General features: G+C 39.8%; 1 pseudogene; it reads right to left on the reverse strand.

Moving 5' to 3' along the window:
* Nucleotides 1–25,259, reverse strand: LOC131231375 (mitochondrial Rho GTPase 1-like; annotated as a pseudogene).
* Between the last annotated feature and the right edge of the window lie 1,411 nt (nucleotides 25,260–26,670).

Genomic DNA, 26,670 nt, shown 5'->3' on the forward strand with positions numbered 1-26,670 from the left:
CCCATTTGACATCGATATGTTTCTATATTCCAAAGAGTGCCATACGGAGTGCGATACCAATACATACAACAATGAGTATGAGAAACCAATTATAATAACAAAAAAGGAAGTGCATCAAAGAAGAAGGGGCCACAGGTAAAGAAACTTTGATCGCGAGAAAAGATATGCAACAAGCCCAAATGAATTTATCAAAAAGTACAGTAATACTACTAATATAAGCCAGTACTTCAAGCCATATTAGCATAAAAGCTATGATCAACATCACCAATTAGTGAATGAAGCGGAAATTAATACATACACCTCAATGTCAAACATGAAGAGGATCCCTTTCAAGAACTCCACAGCTTCATTTGTTCACTCCACACTCTACACCACACAATTTAGGGATATTATCAGCAACTTGAAACGAAACTTTTTTTCTTAAAAAAATACTTGAAACGAAACCTTAGAAGCAACACAACCTATTTTGACAAAAGAAATTATCAATTATCAGGGGGGGGGGGAATTGCAGACACTGAAATCATCTATAGACAAAAATCCAGCTTGGCAGGATGATTTAGTTATAACTATAAAACAAACTCATAGAAATTATACAAAAGACTACTTCATAGAAATAGAAAGTGATGACAGGTTCAAGTAGATAGACCAATCAAGTTTTTTTTTTTGAAAGTTTGTTTAAAGAACAACAAACATTTTTTGAGGTAAATCTAAACATATAGCACCATGCACTATTTGCTCCAATTTCTCACACTTAACCTTTCTGATTAATTAAAAAGGAAGGTTTAATTAAAACTAAAACATGTGATGACTAAATTTTCAATTGCACTCCATTTTCAAGGTTTAATTAAAACTAAAATATCCAATGACTAAAACATGTTGCAAATCCATTTTTTTCGAACTTGAGTATTGGTTAGCCCATGTTATGACTAAATTTTCAATTGCACTCCCCAAGTTGATTACCCAATTTGTACAAGCATTGTAACTATTTTTTCTCAATGAGAGATACCTGGTCAGGAGCCCGTTTGAATGCAACTGGAATAAGATCTTCCCTTAGTTTCATATCATTGTCGTATCCAAATTTCCTTAGAACCGTCCATGTTGTTTCAAGGCGCCCCTTTTCTATAAAAAGTGCATGGAGGAAAAGAAATCCAGTCAAGGTGAGACCATGGTCATTACCCCCTCAGGCAGCTTACCTTGTACAACCTTCTTAACACCCACTATTTCAGATGGTTGCAATGGAGCACTAAAACATCTAACCTGCATACATGCAAAATGCAGTTATTTCAAAAATGTTAATTGATGCATGCAGATGTAAGGCATCAATGTGCCACTAACACCACAACATTAAACATGTCAAAAACTTTTGAGCAAGCTTACAAAATAAAAGATACTCTCAATGAGAAAAGCTCAAAATAATTCAGCTTCAAATATATTGATAAAATAAAAACCTGAAAATCATTCAACTCGGCATCACTGAGAGCCCCATCTCTGTCATTATCACAAAGAATGAAAATACGTTTCAAAGCCCTCACACATCGAGGCTTTAAAGTTTGTGCTTCCTGATCGAATAGCGGGGCAGTCGGATGAAGCACCGCCTTTTGGGCATAATAGAAAACTTCAGGAACCTGAAAGGAAGAAATGATATATTTAATTATCTGAGAGCACAAAGCAGACATACTACTCTAAAGAGCATAAGATTGAAAGTGACAAAATAATAATATATGAAAAGAAGGGGCTACAGTAATTTGAATACCATATCCATCGAAGCTTCATGCAACTCAGAATAAGGCTTACCTTGAATTTTGAAATATCCAAAGTTTCCAGCAGAAAAGACAAACTCAAATGTGAAACAATGGCTTCTTGATTGGTAGTGTTGATAACATTATAAGGAAATAAATAAAAATTGAAAGGATCAACTCTGCTACAAGACAAGTGACAAAGATAATACATTAAAGAACCATTGAGACAGCAATGACCATATTGCCAGTGAGAGCCAATATAAAAACCAAAAGGAAGTTGAATATTCAATAAAGAAAGAAAGAAAGAAAAAGGTCTTAAGGTACCTTCGGACAATTTGAAAAAATGAGAAATAATTCTTTTTAGCCCCATATTTTCAAAATAGAAAGAAAAGGGGATATTGAGGACCCCATATTTTCAAGAGAGAGAGAGAGAGAGAGAGAGAGAGAGAGAGAGAGAGAGAGAGAGATGGTTACTACCCGAAAGGAGAGATTGTTATTGTCTAATGTTTACATGGGCCGATAGAAGCTCTCTCCCCCACCCTTTCTTCACACCCACCACTTCAGCTCATAAATACCACCTACCCCATCCCCACCATCTCATAAATAGCACATCTTTTTAGCCCCATCCCACCCCACCCCACCCCACCCTCCCTTTTTAGCCCCCATCATCTCATAAACAGAACATGTTTTTAGCCCTGTCATTTCATAAATAGCACACCTTTTAGGCTTGTCTTTTTCAACACCCAACCCTTGTCTAGTCCAGTCTATCTACTTATCCATCCATCTATCGATCCATATCCCTCCCTCCCTTTCCTAGCCCTGTCATCTCATAATAGCGTGTTTATTTTAGACTTTTCTTTTCACACCTGACCCTTAACCATCCATCCATCCATGTATCTATTATAAATAGCACTTCTTTTTTCTTTTCTTTCTTTTTTTTTTTTTTTTGGCATTTTCTTTCTTTTCACACGCAACCCTTGTCCACCATCTATCCATGATGAGAGTTAAACATCCACCCCATCCATCAGATGTGCCCCTCCCCATCATGCTTAAAAGCTAAAAATCTTACTCGATCCACCACTTACATGGGCCAAATGGTAGGAAGCAATAGAGAATGGACTTCCAACCATAATAATGCTTCCTGATTGTTTCTGGGACCCATCAAGTTGTGGTTCAAACTTCAAACATCCAACCATCCATTGTGTGTGTCCCGTCCCACCTGGATGAGGGGTCACACCAAATTATAGGCCACTCCAAAACTCAGGTAGGACCCTGATTTTAGATGTTTTCAGCATGATTCGCACTGTCTAGATACTATTGCCCACCAGACTTCCAGATGCAGCTGATTTTTGGGACATCCCGTCTCCAAGATACCATTCACCAGATACACCGTTCAGATGTTCAACACATCATGGTGGGCCTTACAAAAACATTTCCCGATATATATATATATATGTTGGGAAATGGTATTATGAGGTTGAGCTCTATGGGCCCCACTGTGATCTATGTGGGACATCCACACCGTGCATTTGGTGGGTCTCCTCTAGGTTATGGTATATCCCAAAAATTGGTCATATCCATAACTCAAGTGGGTCATACCATCTAAAACCATATGAAATTGTGCCTAAAACATCTAAAACAACTTGGTGGGGCCCACCTGAGTTTTTTATAAGGTTGAAACTTAGTGTGACCCCTCATCCAAGTGAGACACACAATGGATGGGCTAGGTGTCTATATATTTGGAAAAAGGTACTATGAGGTCAATCTCATGGGAGCTTCCCATAAGGTTGAGATCTGTGGACCCCACCGTAATCTATGTCGAACATCCACTCCATCAATCAGATGCACCCTTCCATGGTGGGCCATGAGTCTAAAAATCAGGCCAATAAATGAGTTAGGTGGGCCATACCACATACAACAATTGAGATTAGATCCCCACCTATTGTAACCTTCATGATCATTTATAGGGCCCATTGAGATGTGGTTCAGACATCCAACCCATCAATTGTGTGTGTCCCACTTGGATGAGGAGTCACACTAACTTTCAGCTGTATCAAAAACTCAAGTGTGCCCCCACCAAGTAGTTTTAGATGTTTTAGGCACAATTTCACATGGTTTCAGATGGTATGGCCCCACTTGAGTTTCGGAAATGGCTGATTTTTGAGATATCCCATAATATTGATGGGACCCACCAAATGCACAGCGTGGATGTCCAAAATAGATCGCAATGAGGCCCACAAAGCTCAATCTCATGGGAAGCTCCCATGAGGTTGACCTCATCGTACCATTTCCCTTTGTGTATATCTATATCTACACACACACACACGATCATATGGTGACGTTCTTGTAATAATTGTAATGGTAACAATTGGAAATGGGCCGCATTTGATGCATGCATGGCATCCGACGCATCCATTAGAAGCGCCTTCCCACATTGAGCCCTAGGCCCAAAAATCAGTCAGATCCAAAATCCAACTGAGCTACGCCACATGGAATTGTTCTTAATGAGGCCTTCAAAAAAAATCTTTTAGTAAGTTTTTCATTATTATATGAAGAATTAAATAAACCTATGAGTTTAAACTTACATAATGAAAGCTTAGAAAAATACATAGAAAATTATAAATAATAATAATAATAATAATTTGTCAAGATACTTAGAAATGCGACCAAAAAAAAATAAAAAATTGAGTCTTTAAGTTGAAGTCCAATCATGACCATCACTACCACAATACATATAAGTCAACATGATCAGAACCTTCAACAAAGATATTCCAATTAAGTCAGATTAATTTGGTGTCTCGACCATTTGAAGTAAGAAATTATAAGAAAAGGCTCCACAATTTACAGTATTTACGGTTGAAGAGAAGATTCATCATTTAAAATCTTATAAAATAAAATAATTGGCATATTTAAAAATAATAATAATAATAAAGTTAAAGCCCCCACCAATTTAAAAACATAAAATAAAAGATAAGTAAAATTAAGAAAGATGAGAACAAGTGTAATTTGAATTGTAAATCGGGATTTGAATCAAAAATTGGGATTTGAGTCATAAATCGCAAGATTCAAATCTAAAAATTATAGGATTCATCTAAATAGAATCATAGGATTCATCTAAAAAAGGATTTGAAGTGGGATTTCAAATCGTTTTGCCTAAGATTTGACTTAAATTGTTAATCATAAATCTTAGGATTTGGACAACTAAGCTGCCAACTGACATACTTGTTCCTCTTCTATTTTCTTTTTCTCTATTTTCTTTTGTTTTTCTTTTTTGAAGGATAATTGATTTTATTTTATTGATAAACCGCTAAGACAAAAGTCTAAGAAGGAAAGAATACAACCCCATCATTACAACATAATTAACGACAAAATTTTACAATCTTTTACATTCTTAACCCCAAAGACCCAATCTAACTCATCTCTTTTGGATTTTTATTTTTTTAAGGCAACAAGATTAAGAAGCCCGCCAAAAGACGGGAAAAGAATTGCAAGGACGGAAAAAAAGAAAAAAAAAAACTAATGACCCAAAAATGAAGAGACAGACTCAACGTTTGTTACATTAACATAAGGAGCACACCTCTTGACAAGATCTTTAATAAAACATATAACTCTATCCACAGAGGTCCCACCATTACGAAAGCAACACTCATTTCTTTCCTTCCAAACTACCCAAAACAAGGCCATAATGAGGAGCCTCGAAACTACTTTCCCATCACCTCCCCCATGCCACTCCCAGAGGAGGACACCCACGGACCAAGGCATGAGACCCAAGGGATTTAAGCACAGCCAGGAATGACTCCCAAATCGAACAGGTAAAAGAGCAATGAATAAATATATGATCAATCAACTTCGCATCCGCCACACAAAGCAAGCAAATGTTGGAAGGACCAAAGATCTTCGCTGGAGGGTATCAATAGTCAAAACTCTTTTATGACCCACCAACCAAACAAAAACTTCCACTCTAGGGGGAGCACCATAAAACCAACAATGAAACGGATGTAGAGGAGCGGAGCCTCTATTTGGAAACGTCAAACCTTTGAATAAGGAGCGAACAGAAAATTTACTTGATAGGTGTCCTTTCCAAATCATGGAGTCTTCATCTTGGGAAGGAATAAGGAGCTTGAGATGATCCAGAAAATTGATGAACTCCCAGGCCTCCTTGTCATTAAGATTCCTACGACGAGGACACCACACAATCTGCTCACCACAAAGAGAGAAGCATCAAGAAACAGTGATGTCATGATCTGGAAAAAGGGCGGCCATCGTAGGGAATTCCTCCTAAAGAGATCTCTCTCCACACCATACATCAATCCAAAACTTGACCCTACTACCGTTTCCCAAAGCAAATGTTATATTTCTGCGAACCACATGTTTTGTTGACATTATAGCTTTCCATAGAGCGGACACACAATAAAGAGAAGATCTTTTTACAAACTAACCTTCCCCTTGAGATCCGTACTTGCTGGCAATGATTTCCCTCCAAAGTTTGACTTCTTCCGTTCCAAACTTCCAGATCCACTTCCCCAAAAGAGCAGTATTCATGTGTCCCTAATTTTTTTTTATTCTGGCTCCCCCTTCAAAGATAGGTTTGCAAACCTCCCTCCAACTGAGAAGATGGAACTTTTTTCCTTCTATATTTCCTTTCTAGAAGAAGTTCCTTCTCAAGTTTTCCATCCTTTCCAACACTGAACTAGGGCACATGAATAGAGACAAGAAGTTCCTTATCAATTTTTCATCTCTTTTGGATTTCCAAGCCACATATTCCCACAAACCTAGCTTGTTAAGAAAGTATCATCTATTTTGTTCTCCCCAAGCCAAGGTGTTCTGTAGCGGTAACGGTGGGCTTAATGATGCTGATGGGCGATACACCCTTGTATCGGTCAGGAAAAAAAAATTGCTCCAAAAAATTCAGAAAATCTAGAAAATTATAAATATTCCAAATATGCATTCATTTATAATTTTGAACATGTTTATAATAGTGTAACGGTCCAATCTTCGGGGACAATGCTATATCGGGTTGTCTGATGGATTTATGAACTTGACAACCTAGAATTGATTGCAAGCATTTTATATTTAATTTTCTAACTATATAAATATCAATATAAAATACTATAATGAATGTAATACCAAAACATCTCGTATTTGCAGGTTTTACTATTATTTAAGGTATTGATGTATTACATACCTCGCAACTCACATACATTTCATTTCAATATACAAAGCTTAGGGACTTTTTCCCCTATTATGTAATTCATATACCTAACAACTTGATATCATTTACCCCCATAGATCTTAAGAAAAAATTAAATTTAAATTCAGGTAGATAGTGTTGCCGATTTGGAGATGATTTGAGGGACCATTCAATGCCCCAAATCAGCCTCAAATTAATGCAATCTTTCGACACTTATCCCACTAATGGATTGGTGGACATTTCTTGGACAGTGAAGAATGAAAAATATCAAATGGCCTATTTCAAAAAACAAGTGTCTTCAAATTAATGGTAGAAATTGTTCAAACAATTTAATTTTGGGATTGTGACTACGCAACAATGGTCCCAAAATTTAATTGGTTAATTTTGACTTGATGTATGCCTAAAGTACATTTTTTTTTGGGCCATGTACGTGGGGCCCACTTGATGCATGTATTATATATCCATGTCAGTCATCCGTTTTGCCAACTCATTTTAGGGCATAGTCAAAAAATGAGGAAATCCAGATCTCAGGTGGACCACTAGTGGGTCAAGTGGGCCACCTAGATGTATTTGTATATCCATGCCGTCAATCTATTTTGCCAACTCATTTTAAGGCATGGTTCAAAAATTCAGGTAGATTTAAATCTCAAGCGGACCACTGGTGAGTGATGCCTTAAATGTGGGACCCACCTCAATGCATTTGTTGTATATCCATGTGGTCCATCCGTTTTGCCAACTCATTTTAGGGCATGGTCCAAAAATGAGGCAAATCTGAATCACAGGTGGACCACACAATAGGGATTGAATTCCCACCATTAAAATTTTCTTGGGACCAATTTTATTTTTTGATCAAGCTATTATTTGTGTTCTCCCCTCATCCAGGTCTATGTGACCTTATCAATAGGTTTAGTCGCAAATAAACATTATAGTGGGCCCTAAGAAGATTTTAACGGTGGGCATTCAATCCCTACTGTGTGGCCCAATTGAGATTTAGATCCCTTCATTTTAGGGACCGTGCCCTAAAATGAACTAGAAAAATTGATGGACAACATGAATGTACTACACATAAATCAAGGTGGGCGTCACACAACGGAATTGTGCAAGTGCACTGAGTTATGTACACCGCAAAGCATTTTAAGTGTGTGGTTGTGAAACAGCCACCCAGTCCATTCGTTTCTTCTAAAGAGAGAGGGAACTAAAAAGAAAAGAGGGAAAGATAGAGAGAGAGAGAGAGAGAGAGAGAGAGAGAGAGAGAGGGCCACACCATGGAGAAGAAAGAAGAAGAAGAAGAGCAGTTGTTGCTGCTGTCGTCGCAGCCGCAGCAACCACAGCAGCCTAAGAAGAAAAACTAAAAAGAGAAGAAGAAAAGGAAAGAAAAAGGAATGTTTTTTTTTTTTTTCTTTTTTCCCCCTTTTTCTTTAGGGTTGTGTGTAACAGCTACTACGAGGCCATAATGGCCGTTACCATCCAAAAAAGCTAGAGGACCCCTTTTCAAACCCGTATCGTGTAACAGCTTCAACCGTTACAGTCGATACATAACCGTTTTTGCACACCTTGCCCCAAACACTCCATAAAACCACAAGCAAGACCATGCACCAAATAACTAATTCTTCCTTTGCTAGAAATCCCTCATGCCACGCCTTGGATAGAATGTCACTTGATGGAGGCATCACCTAATTAACTTCAAAAATAGCTCAAAACGCACTCCAAAAGGTTCCTAGTTAAAGAAAGTCGAGCAAACAATTTTCCTAGTTTCAGTCTAATTTAGGTAACTTGAGAAACAAGTTCACTTAAATTAGAAAATCATCCAACGGTCTACAAATACAAATCTTGTAAAGCAATTTATATATTCTAAATGTCTCATATGCCCTTGATTGTTATCATGCAAAGTGAGTTGGCTTCGCATTCATGTTATAGACCTTAACTATTCGCAAATTCCCCTTTTGAGGTAATGCACTAGATTGCAAGTGTGGGGCATGTCTTGTTGCCATGTGAGGGTGTACAGTAAACACGTACCAGCAGGTTTCTGCTACTCTTCGTAGCCAACTACATGGGCATATCTTTACCACTTTCAGTTCAACGGCCATACAAGTGTCTCCATTCGTGCCAACTTGGGTGTCCACGCTTAGGGAGTGTTTGTTTTTTCATTTACATATGTAATTACCGATAAATGGGCAATGATTATTTACCCATGTAATTATGGCATTGGTCTCGAGGTTGACGTTGACAATGAGCTGGTTTGCAAAGCTTCCCATTCAAGAGAATTGAATTAGTACAATTTCCACATATAAAAATCATGGGGCCCACCATGATGTTTGTATCTTATCCACGATGTCCATCTGTTCTGCCAGCTCATTTTAGGGCATGAGCCCAAATACTGAGGCTGATCTGAAGCTCAAGTGGACCACACTATAGGAAATGGTGGGAATTGAACGCCTAACATTGAAAACTTCTTGGGGGCCATAGAAGTTTTGGATCAAGCTGATATTTGTGTATACCCTTCATAAATGTTATTGTGATCTTATGAACAGGTTGGATGATAGTTACACTAATGCAGGACAATGTTTTCTATCCTAGAATGGTAAGAAAATTCAGATTTTAGATAATGTCAGCAAGAACAATAAATTTCAGCAACTTCATGTAAATCCAATCAATCGACAAGTAGTAATTATATTAGATCCTAGGCTAATACATGCTCAGAATTAGGAACTAATAATATATTAAGGCAATTAGGTCCCAATGGAGTTGAGAAACTCCAAATTAACATAGGGCTAAGCTATTATTCAAAGGGATTCACTAGTATCCTAAAGTGATTAGATAGGGGTTGAGGTTTAGGGTGAATTAGTGATGGGGACATCTCGCACATACGCGCACGCACGCCGCCTCACCTATGCACGTACACACGGAGTAGGAGGGCCCCACCATCGATCTATCTCGATGACGACGTCCAGGGAGGGCCTCCTACCTAGAAGATGAAGTTTGGTTTAAAAGATTGGACCCGATAATCAAGAAAAGCCCATCATGGGATCTCATGATCGTGGCCCACTCGTCGGATTGATTTCATATTTTAGGTTTTACTTATTGTTATTATTTAGAACATTGTGAACGCTTTAGATTTCTCTATTTGGTTTTTATTTTAGTTTACTTCATCACCAAGTAATAGGTTACGCACATGGTGCGAGTTTTGGGGTATAGGATTTTCCCTATAAATAGGCACCCCTTGTAGTTCTTTTGATTGATTGAAGTTAATAAAAAAATTCTTGCTTTATTTTTCTGCTCTCTTCGTGAGTTGTGGAAGAATTCAAAAGTGGATGCGAAGCCCTCCCTTTTCGAAGGGCTAATTACCATGGTGCGAAGCCACATCGATCCCGATTCACCCCCATCCTCCATCATCTTTTTTTTTTTCCATCACCCCCCCACCATCCGTACTTCGAATTCGTCCTTTTGTTGCATCAGATTTCTTCATTACAGCAGGTTTCCAGATTTCGGCCCGCAGGCGAGCTGAAACTTCGGCGGAGCACTACGCACAAACCATACATCAGATCGAGCTGAGATTTGAGGGTTTTGGAGACCATCCCTGGCCGACTAGGGCCAAGGTGGCCTTTTTCTGAATAGTGGGCCTCACACACGTGTGGCCGGCATCACATGCATTTCCGTCTAACCATTGTTATTGTCCACACGCGGGATCGTCTTTTGGCTCAGAGTTCCCCGAATTGGAATTTCTGAATCCCTTAGATTAGGGGCTGATTACTATGCATGCGTGGATGATTATTTCTTATCTTTGAGTATTGTTTGGTTCATAATTTTTATTGATCCAGCCCTATCATGTGTAGGCCTGGACCTGCATAGATTCCCCTTAATTGAATGTTTGGACTTTCATGTGGGATATGGAATTTGTGTAATTATTTCTGAACTAACGTGATCTTAAGCCTGAAATCTCGCATATCATATTTAATTTTCATATCCTGCATCAAATTTGTTATCAGAGCCTAGGGTTCTTGTAGGGGAATTCATTACATGTTTAGGGTTTGGTTGTTTATGTCCATTACGCATCAATTCTCATCATATATGGTTGTTTAGAAGTCCATAAACCCTGACATAAGCTGCTGAAATTTTCTGTTATCCCCTTATTTGAATTATTTTAGAAATTAGCTTAGCTTTCTATTTCTAGGTTTAGAAACTTTCCTTTTCTGTTTTTAGAAACTAATTTTTTAGAAACTTTCTTAATTTGTTTTTAGAAACTAATTTCCTTTCCTTTTTCTTTTTTAGAAACTAGTTCACTTTCCTTTTTTCTTTTTTAGAAACTAGCTTACTTTCTATTTTTAGAAACTTTCCTTTTTCTTTTTTTAGAAACTAGGTTACTTTTTTTAGAAACTTTCCTAATTTGTTTTTTAGAAACTTTCTTTTTTTCGTTTTTAGAAACTAGGTTGCTTTTTTTGAAACTTTCCTAATTTGTTTTCAGAAACTTTCCTTTTTCGTTTTTAGAAACTAGGTTGTTTTTTAAATTTTTTTTTTTTTTTTTTTTGAAAAAAATCTTATATTTTGACAACTATATTGCTGAATTTTGGCTTGCACCCTACAATAAACATGGAGCAACTGCTAGAGTCAATGAACAAGTTGTCCAAGTAAATCGAGTATTTGGGTAAGTGCTATGAACAATATATAGACCAACGCTGTAATCAATTTGATGCGCGCATTACCCAACTAAAGGCCTCCGCTAGGACAAATCCCAGTATTGGGGTAGATGTCCAATCTCAGGCAGGTGGCCAGGAGGATAGACCAATGAATGGAGGTGGCCAAGGAATCAGTCATGGGCATGCACCCGTGCACCCACCCCAACAGGGGCATCAAGACCACTATTTTGAGTGGCACAACACGTACGGCCTTGTGGCTAGAGAGAGTGCCCCAGAGGCTAGTATAGAGTTGCCCACTGAGGCCATTCCGGTAGTATATGAGTTTCGTGATGTCTTTCCTAATGATCTACCGGATGAATCTCCCTCTAGGAGGGATATAGAGCACACCAGAACATGGGACACAATAATACCTACAGCTGAGTTTGCGTTTAATAGTTCTGTCGATAGGTCCACAGGTCTCAGTCCTTATAAAGTCGTTACTGATTATAAACCTGAGAAACCTATTGATCTTGTCCCTATATCACTGTCCCATAGGCCGTCAGAGCCTGCAGAGTCTTTTGTGCATCACATTCATTCATGGCATCAAGAAATCAGGTAGAAGATCACTACTAGTAATGAACATTACAAATTTTCTGCAGACCAGCATAAATGTTTCAAAGAATTCAATGTAAGGGACTCTGTGATGGTCCGCATCAGGCCCGAGCGGTATCCTCCGGGGGCCGTTCGTAAGTTACACGCGCGTAGTGCTGAACCCGTCAAAATTATAAAACGAAACGGTCTCAATGCGTATGTGGCAAATCTTCCACCCTCCATGGGAATTAGTTCCACATTCAATGTGGAGGATCTAGTTGCATTTCAAGGGTCCATTGATGCATTGTCTAGCCTTTCGCCTAACCATTCTAATTCATCAGACCTTTCCATTGATCCATGGCCCCCTCCCGAACCGTTTTCCCAACCTGTACCTCACATACCTATCAGTCCCGACCCATCTTCCCAGTTACTACGTCTCATATCTACCCCTCCCGACCTATTTTTCCAACCTCTACCTCCCATACCTATCCGTCCCGACCCATTTTCCCAGCCTCTATCTCCCATACCTACCTGTTCTGACCCATCTTCTCAGCTTCTACGTCCTATGCCTACCATTCCCGACCCATTTTCCCATCCTCTACGTTCCATACCTACCCGTCCCAACCCATTTTCCCAGCCTCTACCTCCCATACCTAACCGTCCCAACCCATTTTCTCAGCCTCTACCTCCCATACATATTCTTCCTGACATTTCTTCTCAGTCACTCCCTCCTATACCTAACCTTCACACACCCAGAGAGGAAATAGAGGATATCCTGGACCATCAGATAGTTTTAATGTCGGACGGCAAGTTTCAGAAGTACCTGGTCAAGTGGAAGTCACGCCCAGCTTCAGACAGCACGTGGCTCACTGCGGAGGAGCTTCAGAGACTTGATCTTGACGTCCTGGAGTGGTTCAGGAGTTTTATTTCGCCAGTGGCGAAATCTTCGCAGCCTAAGAGAATTGATGGGGACATCTCGCGCATACGCACACGCACCCCGCCTCACCTACGCAAGTACGCACGGAGTAGGAGGGCCCCACCATCGATCTGTCTCGATGACGACGTCCAGGGAGGGCCTCCTACCTAGAAGACAAACTTTGGTTCAAAAGATTGGGCCCGATAATCAGAAAAAGCCCATCATGGGATCTCATGATCGTGGCCCACTCATCGAATTGATTTCATATTTTAGGTTTTGCTTATTGTTATTATTTAGAACATTGTGAATGCTTTAGAATTCTCTGTTTGGTTTTTATTTTAGTTTACTTCATCGTCAAGTAATAGGTTGCGCACATGGTGCGAGTTTTGGGGTATAGGATTTTCCCTATAAATAGGCACCCCTTGTAGTTCTTTTGATTGATTGAAGTTAATAAAAAAATTCCTGCTTTATCTTTCTATTCTCTTCGTGAGTTGTGGAAGAATTCAAAAGTTGGTGCGAAGCCTTCCCTTTTCGAAGGGCTAACTACCGTGGTGTGAAGCCACATCGATCCCGATTCACTCCCATCCTCCATCATCTTTTTTTTTCCATCTCCCCCCACCATCCGTACTTCGAATTCGTCCTTTTGTTGTGTCAGATTTCTTCATTACAGCAGGTTTCCAGATTTCAGCCCGCAGGCGAGCTGAAACTTCGGCGGAGCACCACGCACAAACCGTACATCAGATCGAGCTGAGATTTGGGGGTTTTGGAGACCATCCCTGGCCGACCAGGGCCAAGGTGGCCTTTTTCTGAATAGTGGGCCCCACACACGTGCGGCCGGGATCACACGCACGTCCGTCTGGCCATTGTTGTTGTCCACACGCGGGATCGTCTTTTGGCTCAGGGTTCCCCGAATTGAAATTTCTGAATCCCTTGGATTAGGGACTGATTACTATGCATGCGTGGATGATTATTTCTTATCTTTGAGTATTGTTTGGTTCATAATTTTTATTGATCCAGCCTTATCATGTGTAGGCCTGGACCTGCATAGATTCCCCTTAATTGAATGTTTAGACTTTCATGTGGGATATGGAATTTGTGCAATTGTTTCTGAACTAACGTGATCTTAAGCCTGAAATCTTGCATATCATATTTAATTTTCATGTCCTGCATCAATTAGGTTTATGGATTTGAACTTGTTGCGTTGTTATTTAGGGTTAGGGTTTCAAGGGGGTTTTGATTTAATAGGAAAGGGGAATCAAAAGGGAAGCACAAAGGATGAAGAGGGACAGTCGCACGTGATGGGGTGTGGGGATGGGTTTAGGTTGGGTTAAGCACAATGTGAAGAAGAAAGAAAGAAATGAAAAAAAAAAAGAAAAAAGGATGAAGACAATGTAAGAGATAAGAAAACGATTAAAGAGAAAATACCTTTGAGGGAGAGAGAATGAAGAAGGTTTTGGCTTCACACCAAGTAGTTACCTTCATATTTGCACCAAAGGACTAACACCTTTAGAAATCCCCAATCAACAATGAAGAGAAGAGAGGATTAATTCATGCATCAGAGGCTTTATAGCCTTTTGGACTACAAATGACTAAAATGCCCCTTCAGATATTTTTTGTTCCAACTAAGTCCCAACTCAAAATAAATGTAATAACACTCGAAATAAAAGAAAATAAACATATACTAATGATCCAAACCACTAAATAACATAAAAATAAACTAATCCTAAGATATGTGATGTCCCTCGATGAAGATGGCCCACGATCAATAGTTTGATGATGTACTCCATCTGATATGATGGTCCGATCATCGCATCCATCCAATCCAATGGTCAAAAAAACTCTCTAACAACCCACATGCATCTTCCTAATGTGCGGTCTTCCAGATGCCCCGTACATGCCATGTGAGGTCTTCAGAATGTGTACTCAATACTCATCTAGCCACAAAGAGACCGAAGTCTGTCTCCTCCTCTAATACGTGCGTAGGGGTGCACGTGATGTTATGTCCCCATCAACTCTCCCCGGTTGAGAAAATTTCGCCTCTGGCAAAAATAAAACTCCAGTACCACTTAAGTGAATCCGGATCGATGCTCGAGAACTTCCTCTCTGTAATCTAAGTACTGTCTGAAGTTGGCCTGTTCTTCCACTTTACAAGGAACTTCTGAAATCCTCCTTGGTGTGTGGAAATTACTTGGTGATCCAAGATTTCCTCAATCTCTTCTCACCTAGCAAGTATAGATGGCAAAGGAGGCAAAGGATGGGAAGACAAATCAGGCAATGGCCATGGGTCTGGATCATTGTGACGGTCAAATGAAGTATTGGAAGCGGTATATGGCGTCCCTTTAAAAGATACAAGACCCTCTACATCGAATGTAGAATTAATACCCATGGAAGGTGGAAGATCTATAACATACACATTAGGACCAATTCGTTTCAATATCTTAAAAGGTCCGGCACTACGAGCTTGCAATTTCTTAATGACTCCATGTGGAAACCATTTTGGCCTAATACAGACCATCACATAATCACCTACCTGATAGTCTTTGAAGAATGATGAGAGTCAGTAGAAAGTTTATAATGTTCATTGCTCATATTGATCCTTGGTTGATTTCGTTATGCAATGCATGAATGTGTTATGCAAAGGACTTTATAGACTCTGATGGCCTATATGATAATGACATGGGAATTAGGTCGATAGGTTTTCTAGGCTTATAACCCTGTACAACTTCGAATGGACTCATGCCTATAGACCTATTAACCAAACTATTATATACTAACTCTGCGATAGGTAAGACTGCACCCACATTCTAGTGTGATCACCCATGAGACATCTTAACAAATTACCAAGACTCCTATTGACCACCTCTGTCTGGCCATCAGTCTAAAGGTGGTACGCCAATGAAAATTGGAGCCGCGTACCCATCGTATGCCACAGTGTCTTTAAAAAATAACTTATAAACCTAACATCCCGATCAGACATGAAGGTTTTAGGCAAACCGTGCAAAATGACTACCTCGCCAAAGAATAGCTTCGCCTGGGAAAGCAAGGTATTCATCTCTAAGTTGCTCAAACCCAGTAACCTCTATACTCATGGATTTTAGAAGTGTCACTCTGCGACTAAGGGCGTCTGCAGGTTTGTTTTCAATCATGGCCTTATGTTTTAATACAAATGCGAACTTCTGAAGAAACTTAGCCCACTTAGCATGCCTTGGGTTCAACTTCTTCTAGGAGGCAAGATAACGTAAGGCCTCATGATCAAAAAACAAGACAAATTCTTGCGGTAGTAAGTAATGTCGCCAATGTCTCAATGACTGGACTACCGCATAGAACTCCTTGTCATAGGTAGAGTATCGTTGCCTTGTCTCATTCAACTTCTCACTAAAATAAGCAACGAGATGCCCTTCTTGGCTAAGCACTCCACCTATAACTACACAAGATGCATCACATGCAACTTCAAAGGCTCTAGAAGTTGCATGATGGGAGCTTCACTCATTTTTCCCTTTATCTCCTTGAAAGCTTTAGAAGTTGTTTTAGTCCATGAGAACTCCCCTTTCTTCATGCAATCGGCAATGGGAGCCATGATGAAACTAAACCCTCTAATGAACCGTCTATTAAAAGTTGCTAAGCCGTGAGAGCTTTGCACCTCATGAATGTCATGTGGTTTAGGCCACTCAACTATGGCCTTGACCTTCTCGAGGTCCGCCCTCATGCCCTCAGATGACACTATGAACCCTAAGAAGATAACGTTCTTTGACATAAAGGTGCACTTCTTAAGGTTGGCATAAAGCTTTTTAGCTTTGAGGACCTCGCAGACTTGCCTCAAATGGTGGAGAAGTTGTTCCTTATATGTGCTATAAATAAGGATGTCATCGAAGTACACAACAAGAAATTTACCCATAAAGGGTCTCAACACTTGGGTCATCACTCTCATGAATGTGCTCGGGGCATTAGTCAAGCTAAAGGGCATGACTAGCCACACATATAGCTCGTCCTTCGTATTGAAAGTTGTCTTCCACTCATCACCTGAGCGTATTCGTATATGGTGATAACCACTTTTAAGGTCTATCTTTGAAAATATGGTGGCATTAGCCATCATGTCGAGCATGTCATCAAGACGTGGTATAGGAAACTGGTACTTGACCGTGATTTTATTGATGACCCTACTATCCACATTCCACACACATGCGCCAGGTGCCATCTTTCTTTAGCATGAGAAGCGCTGGCACGGCACACGGACTCAGACTCTCCTCAATGAAACCCTTTCTAAGGAGCTCATCTACCTGCTTCTTCAACTTCGCATGCTCCATAGGGTTCATTCAATAACAAGGAATGTTTGGTAGAGTCGACACGGGGACAAGATCATTGGCATGTTGGATGTCCCTCATGGGTGGAAGCTCATCTAATAAATCATCAAGAAAAAAGTCACTAAACTCTTTAAAAACTGGAATCGCCTCAGGTGGCAACTCTACTCTAATCTCTGGTGTACTATCTCTAGCCACAATGGCATACACCATCGAATCTTCCTCAATCTCTCTTTCAAATTCTTTGGCATTTATGATGTGCAGCGACTTGGGTTGGGATTTCCTTGACACTTTAGGATCGTTTTTCTTAACATCCTCCATTTTCGAGGTGCCCTTGGGTGGAAGAGGGACCAACCTAATCTTCTTGCCCTCATGTATGAATGAACAAGTGTTTGAGCGGCCGAATATTGTCACATCCCGATCGAACAACTAGGGCCTACCCAAGATTATATGGCCTACGTCCATACGCAACACATCGTACCAAAGTGTGTCCTTGTAAGATCCAAACTTGATAGGAACCTAACATCACTGGGAAACCAAAATCGAAGTCTTGTCTACCCAAGAAACTCTATAGGGCTCAGGATGAGTAGCTTTCAACTCTAGGCGATCTAAGGTGCTAGTGGAGATCATATTTGAACAACTTCCACTATCTATGATCATTTTGCAGTTTTTATCTCCACTCTTGGCGTAAGTATAGAAAATTGTGCTCCTGCGCCAATCATCATCACCCTTAGATTGTGCTAGGGCACATCTGACAACTGTAAGTGTCATGGTATCAACTCCTCTTTCGTCACTAGCACCTCCTTCAAGCTCATACACTTCTTCGTATTTGCCCTGATCATCTTCACCTTCTTCTTGCTCTTCGATTATGAGGGCCTTAGGTCGCTCTTTAGAGGAACACTCATGAGCGAAATGGCCAAATCCTTGGCAATTATAACATCGCCTGGGTTCGCCACCTCGCAAACTGGTGCTGGCAACTCATTTTCCCTTGGCATCCTTTATGTTGGATTGAGAACTAGTAAGGGACTTGGATTGACCCCCAAAGTTAGACTTAGCTCCCTAGGGAGTGGTCTTAACATTGAGTCTCGAGAGTCAAATTGCCTCCCAAATTGCAGCTTGAGGTAATGCTCAGTGTCTTACACCACTTGGTACATTTGTTCCAGGGTTTCGACGTCGCAAGAGAGGAGCTCTCGCTGAATATCAGTTCGGAGGACCGTATTGAAACAAGAGACCATAATCATCGGGTCCTAAATATCACATCGCATCATGTATTCTTCAAACTTGGCGATGTAATCTGACACAAGCATGGTCCCCTGGCGAAAGGATTGCCACTGATCCATAAGCCTTTGATGGTACGAGAGGGGAAGATATTTTTCTTTCAACATTTCTTTCATCTCTTCCTAATGCGCTACCGAGGCACCTCCAGACCACTCAATCTTCCGCTAGGTGTTGGTCCAAAACATGGCTTGGCCCTCCAATCTCATATTGGCGAACCTCACACGATGGGCATCAGACATGTCATACCACTCAAAGTAGTGGCCCATGTCCGCCATCCAATCAAGGAATGCTTTGGGGTCCAGGCGACCATCAAAATTCGGCGCACTTACCTTCACGCTCTTCATGACTCGCTCATTTGGATCATGGCAATCATAGAACTCTCTTTCCTAGAACTCTCTCTGGGATGCTTGAAAATGAGTACCACCACGGCCGCCAACTCGGCCATGACCTCATCCACGTCCTCCAGTAGGACCTCCTATGTCAATATGCATTGGACCTCCCACTTGGGATTGGCCATCCTCCCCGGTGTTGGGGTTGGCTTGTAGAGAGGTTTCTATCTGCTCTAAAAGGTTATTTTGGGCTGCCAGTTGATTGTTGTTGGCTCTACCCTGTGCCTCTATGGTTATTAGACGGGTGTTCATAGTTTGAATGAGCTCAGTGAGTTGTTCTAGATTTATCGTGGCTTAAAGACCAAATCTACATCCAGATTGCGTGGGTATGCATGGAGAAAACCTAATGTGAAGAATCTATACGACCCTATATGATCCTAGACAACTCTAGATGACCCTATATGACTCTGCATGACCAAAGAGACAATTTTCCCTAAAATTCTAGCAATGTAACTAATGAAATATCCTAGTACTAAAATTCAGCAATGTGGCAAGAAGAATTAATGTGTTAGGGAAATTCGGCGAAGGGATAAGGGTAATAATAGTGTAAAATTTCCAGCAATAGGTCAAAAGAAACACTAACACTAAAATTCAGTACTATACCTCGAGATATGACTAACACTCGAAAATTCCAGCAATGCAGCATGTGAATTAACTAGTACCAAAAATTACAGCAGTGTACCTCTAGAATGCCACAATATGATGAATGACACTACATATGATGATGGACTCAATCTGATGTGATAACAATTAATTTCAAATTACGTCAACTTCAAAGGTGTGCTGAAAATCAGCCCGCTGAAAATCAGATTTTCAGATTACTGACTATCAAACTGCTGACAATCATTTTTCACAGAAACTGTTATGCAGAAAATCAGATTTTCAGCGATTGCCGATTGTTGGTGCAGAAATTCAGATACATCTGGTGATGTAGTCATGCAGAAATTTGATCGAACACCTAGTATGTGGGAATTTCTACAAACATGTAATATGCAAAATCAAACCTATGCTAAATATGATGATGAACACCCTAGGCTAAGCCTAAGATGAACCTACCCTATGTTAACCTATGCTTTGATATCAAAATTTGATGCAGGACAATGTTTTCTATCCTAAAATGATAAGAAAATTCGGCTTTTAGATAATGTGAGCAAGAACAATAAATTTCAGCAACTTCATATAAATCCAAACAATCAACAAGCAGTAATCATATCAGATCCTAAGCTATTACATGCTCGGAATTAGGAACTAATAATATATTAAAACAATTAGGTGCCAATGGAGTTGAGAAACTCCAAATTAACATAGGGATAGGCTATTATTAAAAGGGATTCACTTGTATCCTAAAGGGATTAGATAGGGATTTAGGTTTAAGGTGAACTAGGTTTATGGATTTGAAAAAAGAAATGGGGGGAATTTGGGATTAGGGTTAGGAATTTGGGCAAAAGGGAAAATTTGGGGATTTATGGTTAGGGTTTCAAGGGGGTTTTGATTTCATAAGAAAGGGGAATCAAAAGGGAAGCACAAAGGATGAAGAGGGACAGCCGCACATGGTTGTTCGTACATGTGCATGTGTGTGTGTGCACGCGTGCTTGGGTAGGGAAAAAAACGGAGATGGGGTGTGGGGATGGGTTTAGGTTGGTGTAGGTTAAGCACAATGTGAAGAAGAAAGAAAAAAATAGAAAGGATGATGTAAGAGATGAAAAAAGGATTAAGGAGAAAATACATTTGAGGGAGAGAGAGAATGAAGAAAGTTTTGGCTTCACAACAAGTAATAACCTTTGGATTTGCATTAAAGGAAGGATTCACACCTTTAGAAATCCCCAATCAACAATCAAGAGAAAAGAGGAAGAAAACCATTGCTTTTAATTCATTCATGCATCCAATCTAATGGTCAAAAAAAAAAAAAAAAAACTCCCTCTAGCAACCCACATGCATCTTCCCAATGTGGGGTCTTCCAAATGCCCGTAGATGCCATGCAGGCTCTTCAGAATGGGTACTCATCTAGCCACAAAGAGACTGGGGTCCGTCTCCTCCTTTGATATATGCGTAGGGGCACACGTGATGTGATGTCCCCATCATAGACATTCCTGTGGGCCCTATGAAGGTTTCAATTTTGAATGGTGAACGTCATTAACCCCCTTGTTTCCTGTGGTATGGTCCACTTGAGCTTCCAATCTGCCTCATTTTTTAGCTCATGTCCTATAATGAGATGGTAAAATGGATGGACAGCATGGATCACATATATAAATCACTATTGGACCCTCGAATTTTGACAATACTGAAGCCTTGTTCAATTTCATACTTTATGGCGTCGTTTTCCAAGCATAATTACTGGGGTATTTCCCTCTTAAACAAACACCCTTCAAAAGTAATATTATTAACTATTTACCCCTATTTACATATGTAATTGAAAAAACAAACGCCCCCTTATTTTATGATAGAATTGACACAAGGGAACATTCATGTGTGCGCCTCAAGCTTAGTGGTATTGTTAGGCAACAAGCCCTCCTTGTGCTTGCCCTTTTTGGGGTGTCTGTATATGGGTTTAGGCTTAGCATTTACTAGCAAGATTCGTATTGGCATGAGTCTTGTCAGTATGAGCATCTACCATGACCATTCCAAAAACAAGGTAATGTTCGGTGTGACAACCCAAATTTCTTTTCATCGTTTACGCAATGGCAGCCCTAAATTGCTGGGAGAAAGGCTATGATGATGATGATGACATGAGTTGTAGTGATTGTTGTCATTTTTTTTTTATGAAATATAGTTTCATTACTCTTGTTGTTTATGTCTTTTGACAGGGTTCTTGAAGAGAGATTCTTCAACCCGGTGGTGCTACTCTACCTTTTTTGGTGAGACGTCTCAACAGAATAGCTGATCGAGTTTATCATCCTATTCCACCATTCACGAATAGCATCAGCTTATGGAATTTTACAACAGAAGTTTGCAGGTAAGAGGGATATACTGTCCTTTTCCATTTCCACGGGTTTTCCATTTCCATATTTTGGATTCTCTCCACCAAAGGAGTCCCTGTGTCAAAAGGATTTCTAAATGTACATTAAAATAGAATCTTAAAAACAAGCCACTGTCGCACACCTGAACTTGCTTCAATGCTGAGCATTCAATACATGTCTCAATCTCCCGAAACTGTTGCATGATTAGCGACATCACCTGCTCCAAGCTAACTTGTTGTTGCTCATCTCTCAAATCTAACTTGCAACCAACAGCAATCACTGGCACCTTCACCTGTGCACATCACAAAACAAGTACAATAACAAGCAATTAAGTGGAAATTACTTGTGCCCAGTACCAGTTAATTATCTTGTGCCGCTTCTACATAATCGACATGTGGCACAACAGTGCAGTGATCCATGCCTGTACATCTGGTGGGCTATACAATGAACTGGATGTGATCAAATAACCACAATGACAGGGAAAACCTCGCCATCTGATGGGTGACCCACAAACGGAGGCTAAAAAGGACTATTCATAACAAGACTGTCTACCAATTGGTAGATGGAATCATCCAATCGATGTGATTTTGACCTGTGGTCCATTATGGTGCAGACCGTCAGATGTATGGTCTAGATCACTAAACTGTTGGACGTATATCCAGTGTTCTAATGGAGATAGGATAATTAACGTGCGCAGTGACCAGTGACCACAGGTTAGGAACCCTGTTGTATAATTGAAAAAAAAAAAAAAACAGCAAAACAAAGTACCTCCAACCGACGAAGTTCTGGAAGCCAGAAGGTACTCAGTCTGTCAAGCGTGGACGGCTGATCGCATGCATATGTCAGTAAAACTGCATCCGCCAGCTTGCATTCAGTAGCAAGCTTACCTCTATGCTCTGGGCTATTAAATGGAAAACAAAAATGCAATCATTAAAAAAGTATTGATACATCAAAACAGAGAAGGAAATAATGTTTCGAATCCAACTATTAGTCCCACCCACGCAAGAGTACTTTGGACACGAACATGTTTTATTACAGTTTACACTTTGAATGTTATGACTCAAATAAAACCTTCTATAACAGTATGAATCTTATTTTGAATCACATTCTCCTAAAGTCCTAACCAGTGTTTTAAATAACGAATAGCGTGTAGCGTAGCGCTCACCCCTCCGAAGCGTGAGGCGTAAGCTACATAGCATGTAGCGGAAGCTACATGCTACTAGATTTTTATTCAAGGTTGCACTTGGTTACACCAATTTCATAATATTCTGCACCAAATTATACTGATTAATAATGAAATTTAACAAAATTGCATGATATTTGGTGCAACTAAATGCAACCTAAAGTAATAAGGACAATGATTAAGTATAAAGGTAGAGAAGAGCAACGAAACTGATTTAATATTGTTTCTTATATTATTTTACTAAAAGCATTGAAAAGATTATCTAATTTTTATTGAAAATAGAAAGATGTAACAATTCATTGAAAACATAATTGATTTTATTGTAGTGAAAAATAACTTGTAATGTAAGCGATATAGTGTATAGCGTATAGTCTATAGCATGTAGCATATGCAAATTATCATGTAGCGTAGGCTACACACAACTTAAGCTATTTTCATAAGCTACGTAGCGTTAAGGCTAAGCTACACTACGTAGCATAAGCTACACGCTACATAGCGTAGCTATTTAAAACACTGGTCCTAACTGGATCTAATGAATTATACTAACTCAAATCTTATGATTCAATTGATTCAGTTGGAAAACAAAGATAATGGTTGTCGGAAGAACCATGGCCTACAGAATTACTATTTGCTTTCCTTTTTTTTTCCTTTGGAAATTTTGCAGGGCCTGTTAAGCCCAAATAACATCTCTCACACTTGCATTAAGCACTTTTGAGAGGATATTTAAGTTTTGTATCTTTTTGGAGCAAACCATACAAGGACAACTTCAATACAATGTTTACAATGGAGATGATCTTGACAAATTTGACATTTATTAACCATATGGCATAGTTGATATTTGAAAAAACAACTATGCCATATTGACATTTATTTTTAAAAAAAACCTTAAAATGATAATGATGGCTCATTTAATTTGCATTACAATCTCCAGAGGAAATTGGAAAACCGCAGCGATTACAAATTACAATACCCGTCTCCTGGGTAATTTGACCGGCAATTCCCATGCTTGGATAGGCGTGGTAAAATCATAATGATGATATTTCTACAATACTGAAATGTCAAATCAATAGGAAAAACACCCTGATGTGTGTGTTTGGATAAGTGATTTCTACTGCAATACACTGTAAAATTGTAATGATTGGAAATTCCCTTACCTGTCTCCTATTATATTAACATTTGACCATCGGATTCCCTAACCTGTCTCCTATTACAATAACATTTGATCTTTGGATTACATGTTTAAACAAACGTTGTAAAATCATAACGATGGAACTTTTACATTACATTACTAATGTAATTCGCAATCCAAACAAGCCCTTGATTTGAATGATTGGGCAGGTGTGGAAAATAAGGTAGTAAACCGCCTCAGTCAAAAATCGGGCATCTTATCTACCCTATCAATATCTGTGTTGAACTCCAGGAACTCAATGGAGACTACACAGCCAAGAATGATGTTCGCAAAAGTATTTCAGCACTTTCTAAGGGCCTGAGCATTGAGTTACCATGAAATAGTAGGCATGATGGGTATCTATTATATGAGACACGGTTTTATCTTCCAAAAAAGTTCTTTGGAGAGCTACGCGAGAGCTTCACTCAGGTGCCCTAGTCATCACTTTGGATAGAAAAAAGGACAGCCCTGATCGAGAACTGCTTCTACTAGCCAAGTTAAAGAAAGACAATGGAATCATTACTCGGCAATGTCGAGCTAGTCAGCTAGGCAAAACAGCTCCTATTGGGATGAAAGCCTCAGCATTTCAAGGATACAAAACAATTATATATGTTCTGTACCTGGATGACGTGTCAATGATGGTGATGGGGGCACGGTCTGGGTAGAAATCGGATGGCAGACGAGTGGGCGGCAAGACGGATGGGACGTTTTCTGGAAACGATTCGGCCGCGATAGTCACAATGAGGCTTGATTTTCCAGTGCCACGGTCACCGACAACAACGACACGGACGCTCGTGCGACCGCCAAAATCATTGGGGCCAGCAGAACCCGCCATGGAGACTGGAAAATGTGAAAGGGAATCTGGGAAAGAATATGTAAAGATTCAATGAGATCTATGTTTTTCCTTCTTTTTTTTTTTCTACAGAGAGAGAGGAAATGAGAAGTGATAGCTAATAGTTATCCTTTTTTTTTCTTCCTTTCTTTTTCTTTTTTCTCTTTTTTATTTTATTTTATTTCTTCTTTCTTTCGGTTTTTTTTTTTTTTTTTTTCTTGTTTTTCATAAGGCTGCTGCGTGGAGAAGAACCAACAGCGAAGGGGCGAGATGGGAACTGATAAATGTGTCCCGTTCCTATATATTGTCTCGAGAGCTACATCCCTCGTAGAGCGCCTGGAGTCCATATGATCGCCAGCATCCAAATGTTGCCGGGGATTCGCAGGGGCATGGCCTTCCAAAACCTTCGATTCTTCAACGGTTGGGTATTTCCATGATAGTAACCATCTGATTTTTCCTAGGACCATCTATTATATGGTTACGATTTCTTGACTAGTATGATTCTATATGCATGCTCCATGCATTATATTTCCAATAATCTGGATGGTCTATATACCTGTACATGGGTTCCACATGGAAGCTGGTTAAGTCACCACCAATAATCTGGATGGTCTACTATGACAGAAGTCCACACGTTCTCACGACGGCCCAGCTATTTCACAGGAGAAGCACATGAACCTTCTAACATATGGGCCGACCAGCTCGACTGTCGTTTTTATTTTTCACCTGATGATCTCCTAGGATACTGTTAGACCATCCATGTAATGGTGTGGCTTATGATATGTTTTTTTTTTCCCCGTAATGCCCCCCAACTTTTGCACACATGTACTGAAAAATGGGAGAAGGAAAGCCGAGGGTATCCATGCCTAGAACGTGTGGATCCCAATCCTGACCGTTCATCTTCAGGACTGATCATACTTAAGTGTTGTTGAATCACATGGCTCAAGTAATCGCTAGATCTCTAACAATGTGGTTTTTAATTTATAAACTTGTGTATGTGCACATTCACAATTACCTAGTATTTATAATATTCGCCACAACCAACTCTAACAAATAAGATATTGCCATGTGTTGGCACACTTCTATAGAAATCAAGAAAGGTACTCGTGCAGATAGAAACCGTAAGAATTTGAAACACACCTCCGCTAAAGATACCCCGGAAATGCCATAGCACCTAGAAACATTCATACGACTGAAACTCAAGAGATGGACATCCTCCTAGGGACATGTAGCAAGAAGATACAGGTTCAACATATATGTTGAGGTGTGAAAAAGTCATACTTTCCAAGTTGTTGAAAATTGGACAACGCGCATTGCCCATGTTTAAGTCAGCGAATGAGGGGCAAACACTGATCGAGATGACTTGCAATCACACCATAACCATTCATGGAACGTATAATCTAATCATATTCGTTCTTAAGACCAATAATCACACCGTAAGAGTTCCTCGGGGCCTATAATCTAACTATATTTGTTTCCAATGTTTACACCCATTTTTTGGTGCCCTGACTTGGC

This window comes from Magnolia sinica, chromosome 17 (assembly GCF_029962835.1).
Source record: "Magnolia sinica isolate HGM2019 chromosome 17, MsV1, whole genome shotgun sequence".
Lineage (NCBI taxonomy): Eukaryota > Viridiplantae > Streptophyta > Magnoliopsida > Magnoliales > Magnoliaceae > Magnolia > Magnolia sinica.